At 42.5% G+C, this 19,174-nt stretch overlaps 1 protein-coding gene across 1 annotated transcript in view; it reads right to left on the reverse strand.

The window, feature by feature from the left end:
* Positions 1–17,138: 17,138 nt before the first annotated feature.
* PLEKHS1 (pleckstrin homology domain containing S1) overlaps positions 17,139–19,174 on the reverse strand; it is a 46,740-nt gene continuing 44,704 nt past the window's right edge. Inside the window, exon 14 of the transcript XR_011382253.1 lies at positions 17,139–17,303. The gene's annotated coding sequence lies outside the window, so the exon portion shown is untranslated. The remainder of the gene's footprint in view (positions 17,304–19,174) is intronic.

Here is a 19,174-nt window from a genome sequence, read left to right on the forward strand (position 1 = left end):
GTGTGTGTGTGTGCACATGAATATGTGGTTATAATCATGTATGAAAAATACAAACGATGTTATTAACTAAGGCAAACTAAAAGCTGTACAAAACAAGGAAATGCAACCATAGCACACGACTTGGTTCTGCAATGAACATTACTTACATACTCACCATGATGTGAGTAGTGATTAATGATTGAATTATCAAAAGTAGTGATATAATGCTATTAAAGAATAGGGGACGTGGGAGTGTGGCAGGGAACGATCAAGTCAGTTCCCTGCTGAATACTCTCCCATGGCTCCCAGTTATAATTAGAGCAATGCAATTTCTTGCCATGGTTTACAATCTCTGTCTTGTGTGGTCCTTGTCTGCCTCACTGATCCCTCAGCTCCTCCAACTCTCCTCCTCTTTAGCTTCTTTTCATTAAACAAGTCAACTTTCCCTCCTCAGAACCTTTGCCATTGATCTTTCCTCTGTGTAAAAATGTTCTTTTGCCAGAAAAATAAGGTAAGTCTGATACATATTCTCATCTGCCAAAGTAAGAGAATTTTGGCTTAGCACATGGCTACCCAAAGTGAAAGCTCCATTTCAAGTTTCTCTTTCAGCTAGGTATGTCTGTGTGACAAAGGTCTGGCCAAAAAATGTGAACAGAAGAGATAGGGAATTGCTGACCTATGCCTTTTTTTTTTCTCCATAGGAGATGCAGGCAGTGACTTAACTGCTACACCACAACACCAACCCCTTTATTTTTTAAAGATTTATTTATTTATTTGAAAGGAAGAGTCATAGAGAGAAGGAGAGACGGGTCTTCATCTATTGGTCCACTCCCCAAATGGTCACACTGACTAGGATTAGGCCAGGCCAAAGCCAGGAGCCAGGGTCTCTCCCACATGGAATAACTAGGACTAGGCCAGGCCGAAGCTTCCTCTGGGTCTCCCACATGGGTGCAGGGTCCCAAGCACTTGGACCATCCTCCACTGCTTTCCCAGGTGTACCATCAGGGAGCTGGACCAGACGTGGAGCAGCTAGGACTCAAACCAGCGCCCACATGGAATGCTGGTGCCACAGGCCTTGGCTTTAACCCACAGTGTCAATCCCTGAGCTGTGCTTTTTTATAATTGGGTTCAACTCACACCTCTTTGCTCCATCTTGACATTTGAAGCACAAATGTGGTAGAGCCATCTGGGACTTTTCCAGGTGAGGGCCTGGAAGAGAAGATGGAGCAAGAGCTCCTGAGTGTATCTGCCCTCAGACTACTACAGGAGTCAGCAACGAGAGCCTGGCAATGTGGCTTAGTAAGCTAAGCCTCTGTCTCTAAGTTCCTGGCTCCTGACTTCAGATCAGCTCAGCTCTGGCCACTGGGGAGTGAATCAGCATATGGAAAACCTTTCTTTTTGTCTCTCCCTCTGTCTGTAACTCTGCCTCTCATATAAATAAATAAATCTTTTTAAAAACAATAAAAAAGATTCAATAAAGAGATTTCACTAAGCCATTCTTACAGTGTCTCTGTGTCACGCATCCAACCCATATTCTAACTACAACTCTTCCCCTAGATCTTCACATTGCGGGCCTTTCTTATCGGTCAGGGGCCGACATAGGTGTCACCCAGTTTTACTGTCTTTAAGACACATAGTGGTATATTAAATTGTTTTATTTAATTATTTGCTTTAAAAAATCTTTCTCCTAGAACTTGAGTTTCATAAATGCAGTGATCTTGTCTGTCTTGTTAATTGCTAAATCCCTAATGCCTGGACCAGTTTCTGGTATGCAGCAGGTGAGCAATGTCTCTATATTGAACAATTGACTGCATTATACTGGGAAATCAATAGCTAAAAGTGTATGCTACTTTTAATTGATTTACCTATTTTAGGAGGAGCAACAGTTAAAATATTTTTTTTTTAATTTTTTTGTCAGGCAGAGTTAGAGAGAAAGAGAGAGAGAGAAAGGTCTTCCTTTTCCATTGGTTTACCCCTCAAATGGCTGCTACGGCCGGCGTGCTACGCTGATCCGAAGCCAGGAGCCAGGTGCTTCTCCTGGTCTCCCATGTGGGTGCAGGACCCAAGCACTTGGGCCATCCTCTACTGCCTTCCTGGGCCACAGCAGAGAGCTGGACTGGAAGAGGAGCAACCAGGACAGAATCTGGTGCCCTGACTGGGACTAGAACCCGGGGTGCCAGCGCCGCAGGCAGAGGATTAGCCAAGTGAGCTGCGGCAGCCAAAATATTTTTTTAAATATTGACACATCTGGTGACCAGGGCTGAGGTTGGGTCATGTGCCACAGGGGTGCTTTTGTTTTTCATTATAAACCTTTTTGATACTATTTGCCTTATTAACATGCACATATACCACTTTGGAAAAGATCAGATTTGAAAATAAATCAGGGAATGGGCACTTAAGCTCATGATTAAGACACCCTTATCCACATAAGAGTACCTGTGTTTGTACCCAGTCTGGCTGCAGATTTCAGCTTCCCACCAATGTAGGCCTTGCAAACCAGGTGCAGATCTAGGTTAAGGTCCCAGCTCCCAGCTTCAGCCCTGACCCAGTCCTGTCTGTTACAGATGCTTGGGGAGTGAACCAGCAGATGGGAGTTCTCTGTATCTCAAATAATTAAAATTTTGAAGTATTAAATAACTATGCAGTCATTAAAATGATATAGTAGAAATACATTTAATGACATGGAAAGACTTTGAAAAAAAGAAAGACATCTACAATCTTAAAACTTAAAAAGGAAATTATGTAATATCAATATATAGAACAAATTCCCATTTGTACACATATATGCAACACCATATGCATAAAAAGGTGTTATGTTTTAGTTAATGCATATGTCAAATCCCTAATTTTGATACAAGTGGATATCCTATTTTTATTAATGGAACCAGTGTTTCCTACCTAACAATGCTAAGAGATTATTTAGTGAATTTTTGAAGGGACACAGTTTTGATTCCTTCCCAGGGTTCCTATAGGCTTTGACCCAGCCCTTCTTCTGAGCTATTTAATGGAGAGTTTTGTACTTATCCTAAGAGCAGTGAGGAGCCCCTGAAGTGTAGTAAGCAGAGGAAGTATAATAATGTTGGTTTTAGGCAGATTTGTGGGAATGGTTTGGAAAGGCATGCCTAGACTCAGAAATAAATTAGAAAGCTTTTAAGGCACTCAAAGCAAGAATGGATGGATGCCTACAGTAGGAAAGCAGCATACAGAGGTAGGTAGGTGAGAGTGAGTGTTGTGAGGGCAAAAATGGTTTGACCTCACTTCCCACTTCATCCTGGGGCCTACCTAGCACAGACTCTGGTGAGTGTCGACCCTCAGTAATGTCAGTGACCTGAAGAAGAGGAAGGGATGCAGGAAGCAGCTCAGGAATGAGTCTGGGTGAGCCATGGGTTGTTCATTGAGCCGTGACAGGAGGACCAGCGTGGGGAGAGGGAGACCAGTGAGTTCAGCTGGGACACACTGGGCTATAGGTCCTTGGTGTTCTTTCAAGTGAAGGCAATCAGTGAATGGTTGAATATTACAGTCTAGAATATTTGTGTCAGAGCGTGAAGGGTCATCTACATCTGATAGTACTTACAGCCGGAGTACATGGCACTGCGCTGGAATATATAGTGTGAGTGGAGGAGAGAGGACAGAACCTCTAAGCCACTCCCAACTCCAATGACAGTGGCCCAGGGAAGAGAATATAAAGGAGCAGCCAGAGGGGCAGGGGGAGAATCTGCTGTCGCCAGGGGGTGGCAATGAGCAGTGAGAAACACTGAGGTCAGTTCTGGAAAATGCACGTCGTATTGAGACCAAGAATCAGTGATCCAACACCCTTTCCTCCATTTTGAATTTTTTTTTTACCTCTAATTTTAATGAGTCTCTGAACTTGCCCTGTGGCTAAATTGTCATCTTCTTATCAAAGTTCCAATGACTAGTTTGGCATCAGGGAGGTTTTTCTACTGGGTCACATTTGTAATCCCTTCAGCACCAGCTGGCTGCACCTTGCCTGTCTCTCCAGATTCCTGGCTTTCCTGCTTTGTGCTCACACTCACAGTCCATGTGTGTCATTTTCATCTTTCCTGGAATAAAGACACACACACACACACACACACACATACAAAAACTCCGGAGAAGGATGAGTATTATAACATTAAAAATGTGTTGTCATCATATTCTTGATTGCTGATTGATACAAGGGTGCTTCAAGATATTTATTGAAAAATGAAATTAAGAAATTTATTCTGATGCAAAAACTTGAAATCCATGCATAGTTTTTTTCATAATAAACAATTTCTGTGGACTTCTTTAAGACCCCTCATATGCATATATTTTAATAACTTGCATCAAAATAAACCTATCTTTTAATTTCACTTTGCACAGGTGTTTTGAAGCACTCTTGGATTGTGTGTTTTTCTCAAAATTTTGACCCAGTTAAACAAGGTGAAATTGGCCAAATGAAACGGGAGCATGTCTTAGTCTGTTTGTGCTTCTATTACAGACTGAGTTTGGGTAATTTACAAACAATAGAAATCTGTTTCTCTCAGTTCTGGAAGCTGGAGAGTCTAACATCAACATGCTGACAGGTGTAGCATCTGGTGGGGCCCAGTCTGTGTGTTCAACATGGCACTTTGACCACCAAATCCTCACATGTGGAATGGATGTAAAGGCCAAAGGTCAGACCATTTGTGCAGCCTCTTTTATAAAAGCCTTAAAGTAACTTGAGATGATGAGCCTATAGCCACACAGCAGCCCATCAGTAAGTGAATGAAAGACCAAGTGAACAGTGCACATGTGAACATAACGCTGTAGTCCCTTCACAGTCTCAGGGTGTAGGGAGCACAAAGGAGCAAAACAAATCCACAAATGCAGATTTTTTTTATTTTGATAAAGAATGTATGCTTTAAATAATTGACAAAATCTATATGTGACATCAAAAATGATGATTTATACTTCAAAACCATTTAATTCAAACCATTTACTTTAAAACCAGATTTAATCGAACGGTGCAATCCATGAACATGCTTTGGCAAATCTATGGAAGCTCTTTGGTGATCCCTGCTGGGCGATATGACGTTGTGCTGTCCACTCCTCCTCAGCACGTGGAGTGAGCAGTGGTCCAAGAGGCCTGAGTGGAAAGCATTTAGCTGGAGGTTGGAGATGGCGTTGGGAAGAAATTGAAACTGCTCATTCCTGCCCATGGGAGGGACTACTGCCTGTCATTCCTTCCTGTGCACTCAGGATTCCCTCTTGGCCAGGGGTAGCCAGGTTCCCAGAAGGAAAATGGCTTAATTTCCTATTCAGAAAGGCACTATAGGTGCCTGGCTGCTAGCGGAAGCACAGAGCACAGAGCTATTCTGCTTTTGGAATTAAAACAGCTTTGTAAATTCCCGTTCTCTGTCTCCCAGGATTGTTCTCACTGGATAGCACCTTTACTATGAAGAGGTAGGTCCAAACACTGCCCGGATTCAAACCCCACTGTTACTCATTGACCCATTTTTGCAACACCTTTCTTTACATTCCGCCAGTTAAATGTCCAAAAGACAATGAGCATGTTCCTCTGTTTACCCCCTGAGGGGTCCATGGAGACACTTTTTTCATCATTTCCTGGCGGGGGGAGAGAGGCTGTTGTGAACCGCCATCTCCCTGCTCAGATTACAGTGCCAGGAATCACAGGGCAGCTGGTTTGCTTCACTGATAGAAGAACGACAGACCTTGCTTGTAAATAGCTTTGTCTGCGTTCACGGCCTCTTAAACTACTGCCCTCACGTCCCAGAGGCTGCTTCAGGAGCTCTGCCCTCTCCTGGGCTCTGAGCTGCCCTGTTACAGATCTTGACCGTGAGTTCCTGGAGGTTTCCTCTGTGGCTGCCTTGGAGTCCTGTGGCCACTTTTTCCTTAGCTCCTGTGTGTGATGGCTTTGAACTTGGTGGAACTCTGTAGACTGCCATACATTTGCTTCTTCCTATCGCAGCAGGGAGTGGTGGGGAACTATGGGAGAGGAGTGCTCCCTTGCTAAAACCTAAGCAATGGTGTGCTATTGAATTTCACCACTGTTTTGCAGTGTGCCTATCAAAGTCATCTTAAAAATAAAAAAGGTAGTTTGTTTTCAGCCTGTTCCAGCATGCTTGTGATAGTTGTCTCTTGGCTCTTCTGGAGCTCTGAATCCCCTCTCTAAGATCTGTGAGCAGTTGATGCATACCTACTCCATCTTGTTAGAAATAGTTACCTGGCAGACTTCATGTCAGCCTCCACGAAAGAGGGTTGGATAATGACAGAAGAAAAGAATATCTTCCTGAATGAACAAAAGAGAAGGAGGAGGAGTGGATGGAGGGGAAAAGGTAGGAACGAGGCAGGGCAAGGAGGGGGAGCAGGAGGAGGAGAAGGCAGTCAGATGATGAAACAGGCTCTTTTTTGAAACAAAGCATTTGTCTGTTTCTCTTCCCAAGACATCCAGAGCCCTCCCATTGCAGAAAGTTAGGTTCGCTGACAGAAGGGCCTTTCAACTCCCCATGGATTTCATTCTGAGCCTAGACAGAAGTTACTCTGATGACAGCTTGGCAAGTGGGTGAGAACAGCTAAGACAGCTCTTCTTCATAGTAGCATTTCTCAGCACAGGATCTGTGGGCCTTTCTCACAGTTACCAAAGACCCTAGTTTATATAAACAACAACAAAAGCAAACAAAAAAGAAGACATTCCTGGGCCTAAATTGTTATCTCTCGGGGAAGGGGGTCCAGGAATGTGAAATTTTTAGGGGTTTTGTTTCTTTGTTTGTTTTTGCTTTTTTAAAAAAGATTTATTTATTTACTTGAAAGTCAGAATTACACAGAAAGAGAAGGAGAGGCAGAGAGAGAGAGAGATTCCATCTGATGGTTCACTCCCTAGTTGGCCGCAACGGCTGGAGCTGTGCAGATCCGAAGCCAGGAGTCAGGAGCTTCTTCTGGGTCTCCCACATGGGGTCAGGGGCCCAAGGACTTGGGCCATCTTTCACTGCTTTCCCAGGCCATAGCAGAGAGCTGGAGTGGAAGTGGAGCAGCCAGGACTTGAACCGGGCCCATATGGGATGCTGGCACTGCAGGCGGTGGCTTTATCCACTCCGCCACAGCACCAGCCTCATGCTTTCATTTTAAGATGAACTCCCCAGATGATTCTTGGTGCCAACAAAAATTTGGGAATCATTGCTTTCATCCACAGAACCCAGATAAGTGATAAAAGTTATCAGTGTTTTTTTTTAAGCCTTTGAATCATCAAGCAAGAAGTGTGGGTGTTGTTTAACTCAGCATCCTAAAATATGTGTGTACAACTATTGGAAAAGGAAAAAGTTGCCGCAATGCTGTGCCACCCAGCCAGACATCATAGAAGATAGCAGTGAGATGGACCACTAAAGAATAAGAATGAGGAACCTCACCTGCTGGTAACTTTAGAGAGTTAATTATGGATACAGAAAAAGGTGACACACCTGGAAACAAAGTTTGAATAAGGAAGTATCTTAGGGATATTTTAGTAGCGAATTCCTACACAAGCTGCCTCTGTCCATACTGGATATACTTTTTTTAAAGACTTATTTATTATTTTGAAAGAGCTCCAGAGAGGCTGGCGCCGCGGCTCACTTGGCTAATCCTGTACCTGTGGCACAGGCACCTGGGTTCTAGTCCTGGTTGGGGTGCTGGATTCTGTCCCGGTTGCACCTCTTCCAGTCCAGCTCTCTGCTGCGGCCCAGGAGGGCAGTGGAGGATAGCCCAAGTGCTTGGCCCCTGCACCTGCATGGGAGACCAGGATAAGTACCTGGCTTCTGGCTTCGGATTGGTGCAGCGCTGGCCGTAGTGGCCATTTAGGGGGTGAACCAACGGAAAAGGAAGACCTTTCTCTCTGTCTCTCTCTCTCACTGTCTAACTCCATCAGTCCAAAAAAAAAAAAAAAAAAAAAAAAGCGTTCCAGAGAGAGAAGTAGAGACACATAAAGGGAGACATCTTCCATCTGCTAGTTTAATCCAAATTGGGTAGGAAACAATTCTCCATGTCTTACTGGTAAATATTTATATTGATAAATTAGGGAATTTTCCATTTTTATTCTATCCTAATAGATAGAACTTTGCTTACCAACTGACCAATGTTTTGCTTTATTTTGCACTTTTGTTTTTCTGAAGAGAAGGCAAATGAGAAAGATCCAGTGGCAAAGGAAGAAGATCAGAAGTTGGTTAGAAAGAACAATATGCAGACATCTTGCTGTGGGAAAAAGCTTGGGGGCATCTGAAGTGCTCAGCAGAAACCAGAGTGGACGTAGTGTGGGAGCCCAGGCTGCGGGCAGTGGTGCTGGCACACAGGGCCTGATTGACTATGGCAAGGACATGAGGTTTCCTGATAAGGGGAATGGAATGCCACTAGAGGGCTCTGGGAGTGACCTGACCCACATATTCAAGGTATAAACTTGTCTCTCAAAATTTTCAATAAGTAAAATAGAGTAAGAAGAAAATATAATCATTCATATATTGTTCTTATCTTGATTTTTTGATTGATCAACTCTTTGTTGCCACTAATTAATTGAGTAGATCTGCTACTATTTTGAAATAAAGAGATATTTCAAGCAATTACAACACTTTTTTAAACTGGTCCTGCCAACACTTTTTTTTTTATAAAAGATTTATTTTTATTTATTTGAAAGACAGAGTTACAGAGAGAGGTAGAGACAGAGAGATCTTCCATCCACTGGTTCACTCCCCAGATGGCCGCAATGGCTAGAGCTGCGCTGATCCAAAGTCAGGAGCTAGGAGCTTTTTCCGGATCTCCCACGTGGGTGCAGGGGCCCAAGGGCTTGGACCACCTTCTACTGCTTTCCCAGGCCATAGCAAAGAGTAGATCAGAAGAGGAGCAGCTTGGACTAGAACCGGTGCCCATATGGGATACCAGCTCTTCAGGCCAGAGCTTTAACCCACTGCGCCACAGCGCTGGCCCCAAACACTTTGGAGATAACTAAAAATATAGCAAACAAGTGGCACTGAACTCCAGGTCATAGTGGCTATTGGATGATTGGTTATTATGAGTGCAGATCATGCTAACTTCAGTGTGGGAAGGAGACATACAGACGATGAACATAAAATCGGCAGTGGCTATAAACCTTCAAAAAGGATGCGTGAGAAAGAGAACAGTCAGTGGAAACAACAGATCTTGTCATAAAACGGCTACTACATTTCAAAGCTGTTAACTACGCATCTTTTTACATAATTTTCCCCCCCAAATTGGTGACACCCAGACACCTAATAAGTAATAATTTGCCAGCTAAGCTAGACTCTAATTCATCCAGTGCAGAAATGGCTTATGGGGCTGGCACTGTGGCATAGCAGATAAAACCATCGCCTGTGATATCAGCATCTCATAGGGGCCAATTCCAGCCCCAGCTGCTCCACTTCCCATCCAGCTCCTTGTTGATGTACCTGGGAAAGCAGCACAAGACGGCCCAAGTGCTTGGGCCCTTGTACCCACATGGGAGACCCAGATGAAGCTCCTGGCTTCAGCCTGACCCAGTTCCAACCATTGCAGCCATTTGGAGAGTGATTCAGTGGATAAAAGATCTCTCTGTCTCTCCCTCTCTGTAACTCTAATTTTCAAATAAATAAAATAAATCTTTAAAAAGAAAAATGGCCTATGATAGTAATACTGCAGGGTGTGCTTTCAATGCTGTGCCTTCTCTGAAGGATTAGAGAAATCCCAGTGTCTTTCAATAAGATGTTGTCATCTGAAAACTGATTTAGGACTTTCTTGAACTAATTTATGTTTTCAATCTATAGCTCCAGGTAGGATGAGGAATTCCTTAACTTTATAAGTGTGTAGACATTCATTTATCTTAAATTCACTTCTTTCAAATTATACTTTCAAAGTATCAGTTCTGCTCTGCTCTCAGTCTACCCAAGCTTGGTGTCTTAGGACCCTCCCTGGCTGGGCAAAACTGCATGGACCAAGGGGGACAACACTACTTCTGCGCTCCCAGAAGAGAGTTAGTTGAGGAGGGGACTCATGTGTAGGGGCATTGCCCAGACACAAATCAAAAAGGAGCCACTGATTACCAGTAGCAACAGTGTGGACTCCTGAGGAAAAAGGAAATCAAAATGTTAAGAAAGCCTTAAAGAAGGCCGGTGCCGCAGCTCAATAGGCTAATCCTCTGCCTGCGGCGCTGGCTGGCACCCTGGGTTCTAGTCCCAGTCGGGGCGCCGGATTCTGTCCTGGTTTCTCCTCTTCCAGTCCAGCTCTCTGCTGTGGCCCTGGAAGGCAGTGGAGGATGGCCCAAGTGCTTGGGCCCTGCATCCGCATGGGAGACCAGAAGCACCTGGCTCCTGGCTTCAGATCAGCGCACCAACGGAAAAGGAAGACCTTTCTCTCTGTCTCTCTCTCTCACTGTCCGCTCTGCCTGTCAAAAACAAAACAAAACAAAAAAAACCTTAAAGAAAAGCAATTTAGTATAGTCAGGTTCAGGATCAAACAGCCTTGGCTGGAATTCTTGCCCCTGTGTGGCATGTTATTTTACCTCCCCATGCCTCAGTTTCTTCTATAAAGCAGACTAGTCGTTAGGTCTTATTCATGAGACGGTTGTGAGTGAAAAATGAGAAGATGCACATATGTTATTTGCTTAATACAAAGCAGATGCAGTCAGCACATTCAAATGTTTGCTCTGATCCTCCCCAGCCACGTTCTTATTTTCCAGAATGTCATCTGGCAGCCCCTCCAAGTTTTATCCTGAGCAACCCTGACGTGGCAACCCTCAGTGCTTCGGATTCAGCTCCGACCCTCTCCAAAGAATCTCAGAATATGGCGATTGATTGAATGATTCTGGTACATGACAGTTAGTATGGACTTCAGTTTGCATATCCCTTTCTGAGGACACTATACATTTTCTCAGTGCTTGCTGTTAGTTGTGATACTTTGAGTTCAAGCTTTCAGAAAACTCTACAAGAACAATTTCCCTGTAGTCTATGTGACAGCTAGATCCCAGGACTGTCTAAGCATGGTGTCCTGGGTGTCTTAGCTACCCTGAGAATCTTCTCCTTCCACTCTGATCACTCTCAGAACTCAGTGAGCTCTGTGCCATTCCTTCCTACCAGTTGGGCATTCTGCTTTTGAGAAAGGCAGCGTGATGTGCAAACTTGGAGATTTCAATTCTGGATCACCAATAAAAAATGTAGGACTATTCTAGCACAGATGCCCGAGAGGCTGTTAATGCGTGTCGTTTTCAGAGGTGAGTCATCCATCTCTCCTTCATCTTTGATTGGGTTCTCAGTGCTGCTGACTCTGGTTTATTTTGGTTTGGGTACCAAATCCATGGGCCAGAGCTAACTTGCGTGTTAGCTTCAGACGCTCTCCCATTGTGTACTTGAGGTTTGGGCGCAGTTCACTTTAGGCTCCTGGGACCCGTTACTGAGGATGAGCGGAGCAGTCAGCTGAGGTCTTCGCTGAGCCCCAGGAGCACACCGTGGTAGCTGTTCCTCCAGCTCTCGTCCTCAGGCGTCCTGCCACCATACACGTGCGGCTCTAGTGCCAGGGAGACATGAATTACAATCCTAATTGTTTTGCTGCCTTTACCATCTCAGGGACTACTGGTCAGGCACCAGGCAGCACTGCTGAATTTGATAACTTAAATTCCCAAGTGCCACAATGCTCCCAAATCCCTAGGTTCCACAAGGATTACTTGCAAAGCTCTCCCTCTGTTTGTGGAGGTTGCCAGCCTTTGAAATATTAACCCTGTGAGAATTTAATCCAGTAAGAGATACGTGTGTCCTTTGTGCCTTAGAATGAGAAATTAGGGAACGAGTACAGTGAGCCGCGTCTTCCCTGTGGTGAAAGGAACAAGTGTGGCCACTCTGTAGTTTAAAAGCCAAGACTGAATCCTGTCATATCCTTGGCACTGCTTTGTTCTGACTCCAAATTTGGACAATACCAGTGAAAGTCAAGCCTTTCATGGATTAAAATAAACGATGGTCAGTAATCTTCTTGCTTGGCTAGTGCTTTATTATTTACAAATCCTGGTCTCACTCGTCTCACTTAGCCAAATCCAGACCACTATGTGTAGATATCCTGAAAGCCCTCTTCAGAGCTTTGGCAAACCAGTTCCTCTGTCTAGAACCAGGTCTGAGCCAGCTAGGAAAGTTCCTGGAAGTAGTCTGGGATGGAAAAACACTCCCATATTTCTCCCCATATCCATCTATCTCCACAAACACCACTATTTCTGCTTTTGTGGGTTTTACTCAGGCTTGTAACCTGCTGTCTTTATGTTGTAGGGACCATGCAGGGAACTGGAGGGAGAATGACTTCAGCCCTTGTGCTCCATTTCAGTAGCAGTCTTTCAAGCCATCAGATCTCCTATAAACTTCTTATGTTTCTTACCAATTCACACAACAGATCTGGAGTTAGGAGTCCTAGGTTCAAGCTATCATTTTTCTACCAATTGAGTAACATTCTGCAAGTCTTTCAACTTCCTGGGGACTTCAAACTTTATGCCACAGATCAGAACGTTAAGTCTGATGGCTCCCACACTCATTCCAACCCCAAACCTCCATGTATTGCAGAGAATCTCTGAGTGTCTGCTATGGAGGAGACAGAAGTCTGGTGCCCACCTGTCAGTAACTGTGGGACTGTTGAGTTAAGACACACAAACAAGTTTCTGAATCTGGGGCCACGTGTTATGAAATGCCCAAGCATCTGACTGCTGAGGCTCCCAATTTTGATTGCAAAGCCTGAAAACAATACTGAATGCAGTTTGTAAACAAATCTGTGAGCTCTTGGGAGGCCAAATATCATCACCAGTCTTTTGCAATTTGTTGGAGTAGGGACAGACATCTGCAAATTTGTAGATATTTACATAGATGAAATGCAATACTCTAAGGGGATTAAGCAGCATCTTGGTAAAAATGAAATGTCCAGTCACCATATTGTAAATTTAATTCCAACCAATTTTTATTAAGCCTTTTGGGGCTGGAGGACATGGGGATATAAACATTTTAAAACTCGGCTGCTCTCCAAGAGCCAGCACTCTAAAATGCAGCAGTTCTCTTTCCAATTGCAGGAAGGATAATGTCCTATTTTAGTCACATTTAAGTAACTTTAATTGAGCCATTAACTCCTTATTAGCTAGTTTTTCAATCAGGTAAAATCAAGATCTGTACAGGTATTTAAAACAACGGCTCCATTTTTGCTGAGTGTTGTTAGCCTTGCTTGATCATGAAACAGGATCCTCATAAAACAACAGCCCTTAGTTTAGGTCTCTGTACAAAGTAGACCACCAAAAAACATTATTGTTAAGGGATCAAGTTGAAATTCCAACATACTGCAAAGCCAACTTGAATTAAGGAAAATAATTAACATTTGTACACTGGAAAAATGTTAAGTCCTTAGCACTTCCATTATTATCATATAAGCCCCATTTTACCAGTGAGGAATCTGAGATTCACAGAGTTTAATTTGCTCAAGATCACATTTTCATGGCATCAATATTCCTCTACCTTGAACTTTAAATTCTGTGATTTTTTTGAAAGACCTGATGAAGTTAGATAACATGTAACCACAGATAACTGTATATAGATGTTGGCTTAAGCATGCAAGATTTCATGTACATAGAGGAATACGTTCAAGAGATCTGTTATACAGTTTGATGGCTAATAATGCATAGTATAATTGAAAAGTTCTGCAAGTAGATTTCAATAATTTTTTTAAATTTGTTTTATTTATTTGAAAGGCACAGAGACAGAGACAGAGATATAGAGATCTCCCTCTCTATATCTATATTTGGATTCCCTCCCTAGATGCCCACAACCGCCAGGGGCTGGGCCAGACTGAGGCCAGAAGTCAGGAACTCAATCCAGGTCTCCCATATGGTTGGCTGGGACACAAATACTTGAGCCATTACCTGTTGCTTCCCAGGGTGTTCATTTGCAGGAAGCTGGAATGGAGAGTGGAGCTGGGACTCAAACCCAAGAAATCTATGGGATGTGGGCTTCCCAAGTGGCGTCCTAACGGCTATACCAAATGCCCTCTTCCAAGAGTAGATTTTAAATGTTTCTATCACAAAAACAGTGAATCTGTGACATAATGAATGTTAATAGTCATTCTACAATGTATACAAAACATGTTGTATACCATAAATAAATAAACAGAGAATTTCTCCTAATAGCTTGTCATCCTTTGGAGGCAAAGAAACACAATTTATTTTCTGATTTTATTCTCCCCACCCTTTTCTAGGTGTTCATAGATCTTGGTTGTATGCACTGAGCTTTCCAAATATCAGACCCATGCATAAATTTAAGAAAAAGGCAAAAAGACACAACTGTAAAAATAGTTGAAATCCTTCAGTCCTTAAAGATTCCTTCTGGTGCCCAATGGGTGCTGACCGGACTTCTTAACTAGGGCTGGCACTGGCCTGTTTTTTATTTCCCTCTACTGCTATCTGCTGGCAGTAGATCTGCATACAGTGTTGTTCAGAACACAGTCCATGTAGCCACTCATGTTTCTCCATTCTGACTCTTTGCAGAAGTTAAATCAGTGCTTCTCAACGCTGGCTACATATTTGAATTAAATAGGACACTTTCTAAAGTCCTGATGCCCAGGTCTCACCCCTAGAGATTCTGATTCTATTTGATCTGAGAAGGGTCCTCATTTTTTTTTTTTTTAATAAACTCATCATAGAACTCTAATATGTAGCCAGAGTTGAAAAACACTGACCTAAGCAATAAAATCTCACCAGCACAGATAACAGGAAGGTTCATGTAACAGAAGAATCTGGATTCAATTTTGTTGTATCTATACAGTTCTCCAATTCATTTCATTCCTTCAGTACAACTCACTTGAACTTTATATGATTTTTATGGATTAAGAAAAATTGAAATCAATTATTTTCTCTGAAAACTGAGGATTTTCCTCAAGACTAAACAGGAATCCAGCCCAAAATAAGTCAGCTTTATTATTTCATCACATTTCTCATTAGAAGCTGTGATAGAAATGGATACTAAAAATAACATAAGTTATGAAAAATGTATAATTTGGAAAGAAGCAGGCTTGCATATCATATTAATGATACTGTAAACTCAGCATTCCTTTATCATGAGTTCTGTGTTAGACTAAGAAATTGGAGGCCTGCTTGCTTTCATAAGCAGGTTGATTGAAAAGACAATTTAGTTGAGGTTGAATTTCTGCCCAGTCATGAGGAAAAACTGAAAATTTACAGGAGAAAATAATATAAGCTTCACACACACACATGAACAGGCGCATGCATCATGTACAGATCTTATGTGTTTTCACATATGACAAATGGGTGGGAATAAAGGTTTGATTTTCTTGGAAGTGAGGTTAGCAAATGGTCCAAGGAACATCCGTTCAAATCAGCACATATCAATCCTGCACTCCCAGTAGATATTTTAGGTCTGCTGGTCAGTAAGCTCCTCCATTCCCCAGCAAACCCCAGATGAAAATGTGGCATGCTTATTCTTCCAGAGTATTTATTGGATGCTTGCTGTCTTGTGGTCACAGAACGTCAGTCTTTTTATCATCAGCTGTCCCTGACTGGTCCTGAACCTCTGACCGCTAGACCCTTTGGAATGAGAGAAACTGCAACTGTGGTGTGTTTATCTTAATTTTATGAGCTCTCTGAAAAAACGAAAAGTGATCAGCCAAAGGGGGGAAAAAACCACCTAGTATCTTTGGACTTCTAGACCTTTTCTTAGCTTTAAAGATTTTTAGAAACACTTGAAAAATGTACTATGATGTCATAGTCTAATGAGGGCGAACTGTCACAGTCTCAGTGTCAATTCTGTTGTGGGGTGGGGGGAATTAATAATGGAATATAACCCATCCCTCAGCAAAGTGGATCTGAAATTTTTACTGAAAACTTTTCCAATAAATACAATTCTTACAAAAATTAAAGAAATGTGAAAGAGAGAGTAAACTCAGTTATTTTTCATCTTATTTTCTGAGTCCAACCTGATCTAAGTTCTGGAAATATTGTGCAATCATTTACTTTCAGGGTTGAAGAAATGAGTTACAAAACTAGGGAAATCTGATCTTGAAATAATTTGAAAACAACCCACTTGCCCAGCTCTAACCCTCATTTTATCTAGAAGATTAAATTACTATCCTGTGACTCCCAATCTTTTACTTTTGGATTTAGCCAAGATTCCAATTCTGATTATTCAGAGCAGATCCTGGGTGGATAACATGATTTAGAAGTTTCTGTTTAAATTATCTTGCACATGGAAGGAAATCATTCCAGTGCCCTCTGATACTGAAAAGTAAGCATCCAGTTCTAAATTCCTGAGATCAGTGTCAGTAGCAACCAAAATGTTATCAACTATAGTGAATTTTTGCACCTGGTTCTATTTAAAACTAAGTGGGATTACTCACAGAGAACCAGTGGACTAGATGTAAACACTGTGAAATTGTTTGGGAGGGGAAACTCATTATTTGGAGGTCAGATGTAGGTTTCAAATGGAGAGAAGGTGGGGACCAAGAGAACTTACCTAGTTACGGCTTGATGACTTCAGTGAGTCAATGGTGAGGGTTGGGCTAAATCCAGATGTTTTGCTGATCGTCAACACCCCCACTGCCTTGGGAACCCCACTGTTGAATTCACTGGTGGCAGTCCGTTCTTTTTAGTTTTTTTGATAAATGCAAATGCCCACTTTTTATTTTTGCCAATTTCTTACCTTTTCCAAACAGTGCACTTTATCACTTGAATGTTAAAATCCAGAGCTTTTTATGTCTAAAAGATGTTGCTAGGGAATGTCTGAGCCATTCCAACTACCTTGCAGAAATGCAACAAATTTATGAAGTGAAAAATATTTGGGGCCTTTACAAGGGTGCACATGTGGGATTGCTATTTCTCAGGACAAAAACAAGTTATTCAAGAGATTACATTTGTCAGAAAGAGAAAGCCAAGATTATGTGAGGCAGCAGATACCATAACCCAGCAGGATTTTAGGAATAACAGAAAATCCACAAAAAGATTGTGATGTTGCCAGCATGTTAAGTATATTTAAGATATTTAAATGGTTAATTGAAAATATATGTACTTAATACACAGCATAGTTATACTTAATTTTAGTATAAGTACATTATTCATTTTTCAACTAAAGGTATAATTAACTTAAGTGGTAACCAGAACACATAATATTTTAATTTCAATACATACGTCAGTCAAAAAGAATCCCCTTAAAAGAACTGGCAGAAAATATATAGTCTCTAACATATAGTCTCTTACAGAAAGCAGATCTATTATCATAACTTGATGTTGAAAGTAATTTTTTTATCCAAATGTAAGCCCCTTGAGATCAGCAACTTTTGCTTCTTTGGTCTGGTGCTATCACACTGGTGCCCTGAAAAATACATGGAATGAAATGGTGCTAGAACTCCAAAGGGCTTCAAAAAGTTCGTGGGAAATAGAAATAAAAGATTTTTATATTGGTGTAAAATATTTTGAAAGCCAGGCATAGTTTTTTCATAATATACATTTTTACAAAGATCCCCTCATTCTCAAGAAGGTACAAATTGACTAGCAAGTAGATAAAACCAAAACTTTGTAGGGTTTACTAAAGTTAAAACGTCTGCTGTTCCGATCTTAGTCCCACTTGCAGGAGGAGGTTGGTTATTGGTTTGCGAGTAAGAAAGAGAGACTAGCTTTGGCCTTGATTTGTTATTTTCTAAATCTTTGACCCAAGTGTTAGCAGCCTCCTAATCACATTGACAGTTGGCAGTGCCAGAGTGACAACAGAGGGAAGGGTTATATTTAACCCATTTTTTGTGTCTGCATCTTTTTTTTTTTTTTTTTTTAACACCGTGAGTATTTAATGCATGCTGACGGAGTTACACTGGAATAGGCAAGTCCAGTGTTAAGTGTAGCTTTCTATTTTTCTGAGCAAATGTTAGTCTGGGAACTCATAACATAAGGACTCAACACATAGACATGTTGTTATCCAGCCCTTCCACAGTGATTAAATCTGGTTTCATTTCCAGATCTGAAATGGAAAAGCAGTTAACATATGGAAAAAATGCTCCACAATTCCTCTCCACCTGCCAGTCAGTTTCAAAGAAAGTGTTATTTGCATAGTTTTCCATGTGTTTTTACAGTGGAGGTGTATGTTGTTTTAAGATACTGTGGTTACTAAGTAATTCAACATGAGGTCTCTCCAGGTAGGGTGACACTTATGGGCTAAGCTTGCTCTGCACTGCCCCCGTCTAAGCAGGATTCACCTCCTGCCTGGCTGAACGTTCACTGAAGTTCACCACAGGGAGATGGGCACGCAAGGGGGAGGCACAGAGAATATGTCCCCACCGCCTCACTACACCTTCCTCTGTCAGTCCACGTTCTTCAGGGCAAACGCAGTGATTATTATTGAATGCTGATTTTCATCACACGTTGCTTCCTTTCTAAAGGGTAATCTTCATGTCTAGAGCAGGAAAGACTTCTGCTTTTGCTGGGATTTGCTTTAGTTTTTAACATTTGGCATCCCAAGAGAATCAATGCAGTATATCACCACAGCAGTTTCACCTGTTGATCCCTGAATCTTTAGGGACTGCTGGGGGCCCCACCTTGAAGGTCCAACATTTGTGCCATGAAGTTGGGTGACATGTGTACTGACTGTGTGCCATTATGGATGGACAAAACCAAGGTGGCTGCTTCAAGCACTGATGGTCATCTAAAGAATAGTTCTTTCTGGCCGGCGCCGCGGCTCACTAGGCTAATTCTTCACCTGCGGTGCTGGCACCCCGGGTTCTAGTCCCGGTCGGGGTGCCGGATTCTGTCCCGGTTGCTCCTCTTCCAGGCCAGCTCTCTGCAGTGGCCCGGGAGCTGGCCTCTTCCAGGCCAGCTCTCTGCAGTGGAGGATGGCCCAAGTGCTTGGGCCCTGCACCCACATGGGAGACCAGGAGAAGCACCTGGCTCCTGGCTTTGGATCAGCGTGGTACACCGGCCGCAGCAGCCATCGGGGGTGGTGGGGGTGGGGGTGAACCAACGGAAAAGGAAGACCTTTCTCTCTGTCTCTCTCTCTCTCACTGTCCATTCTGCCTGTCAAAAAAAATAGTTCTTTCCGACCCTTAATGACTCAGTTGACCAGAACTGGCTAATTTGAAGCCTGATCACATCTTACCAAACTCAACCTGTCACAGTGTTGGATTGTTGCATTTGTGGAGGTCAGTGAGGAAGTGACTTCTTCGTTCATGTATGTCATTTCTATAGAAGGCGTGTAGT

This window comes from Oryctolagus cuniculus, chromosome 15 (genome assembly GCF_964237555.1).
Source record: "Oryctolagus cuniculus chromosome 15, mOryCun1.1, whole genome shotgun sequence".
Taxonomy (NCBI): domain Eukaryota; kingdom Metazoa; phylum Chordata; class Mammalia; order Lagomorpha; family Leporidae; genus Oryctolagus; species Oryctolagus cuniculus.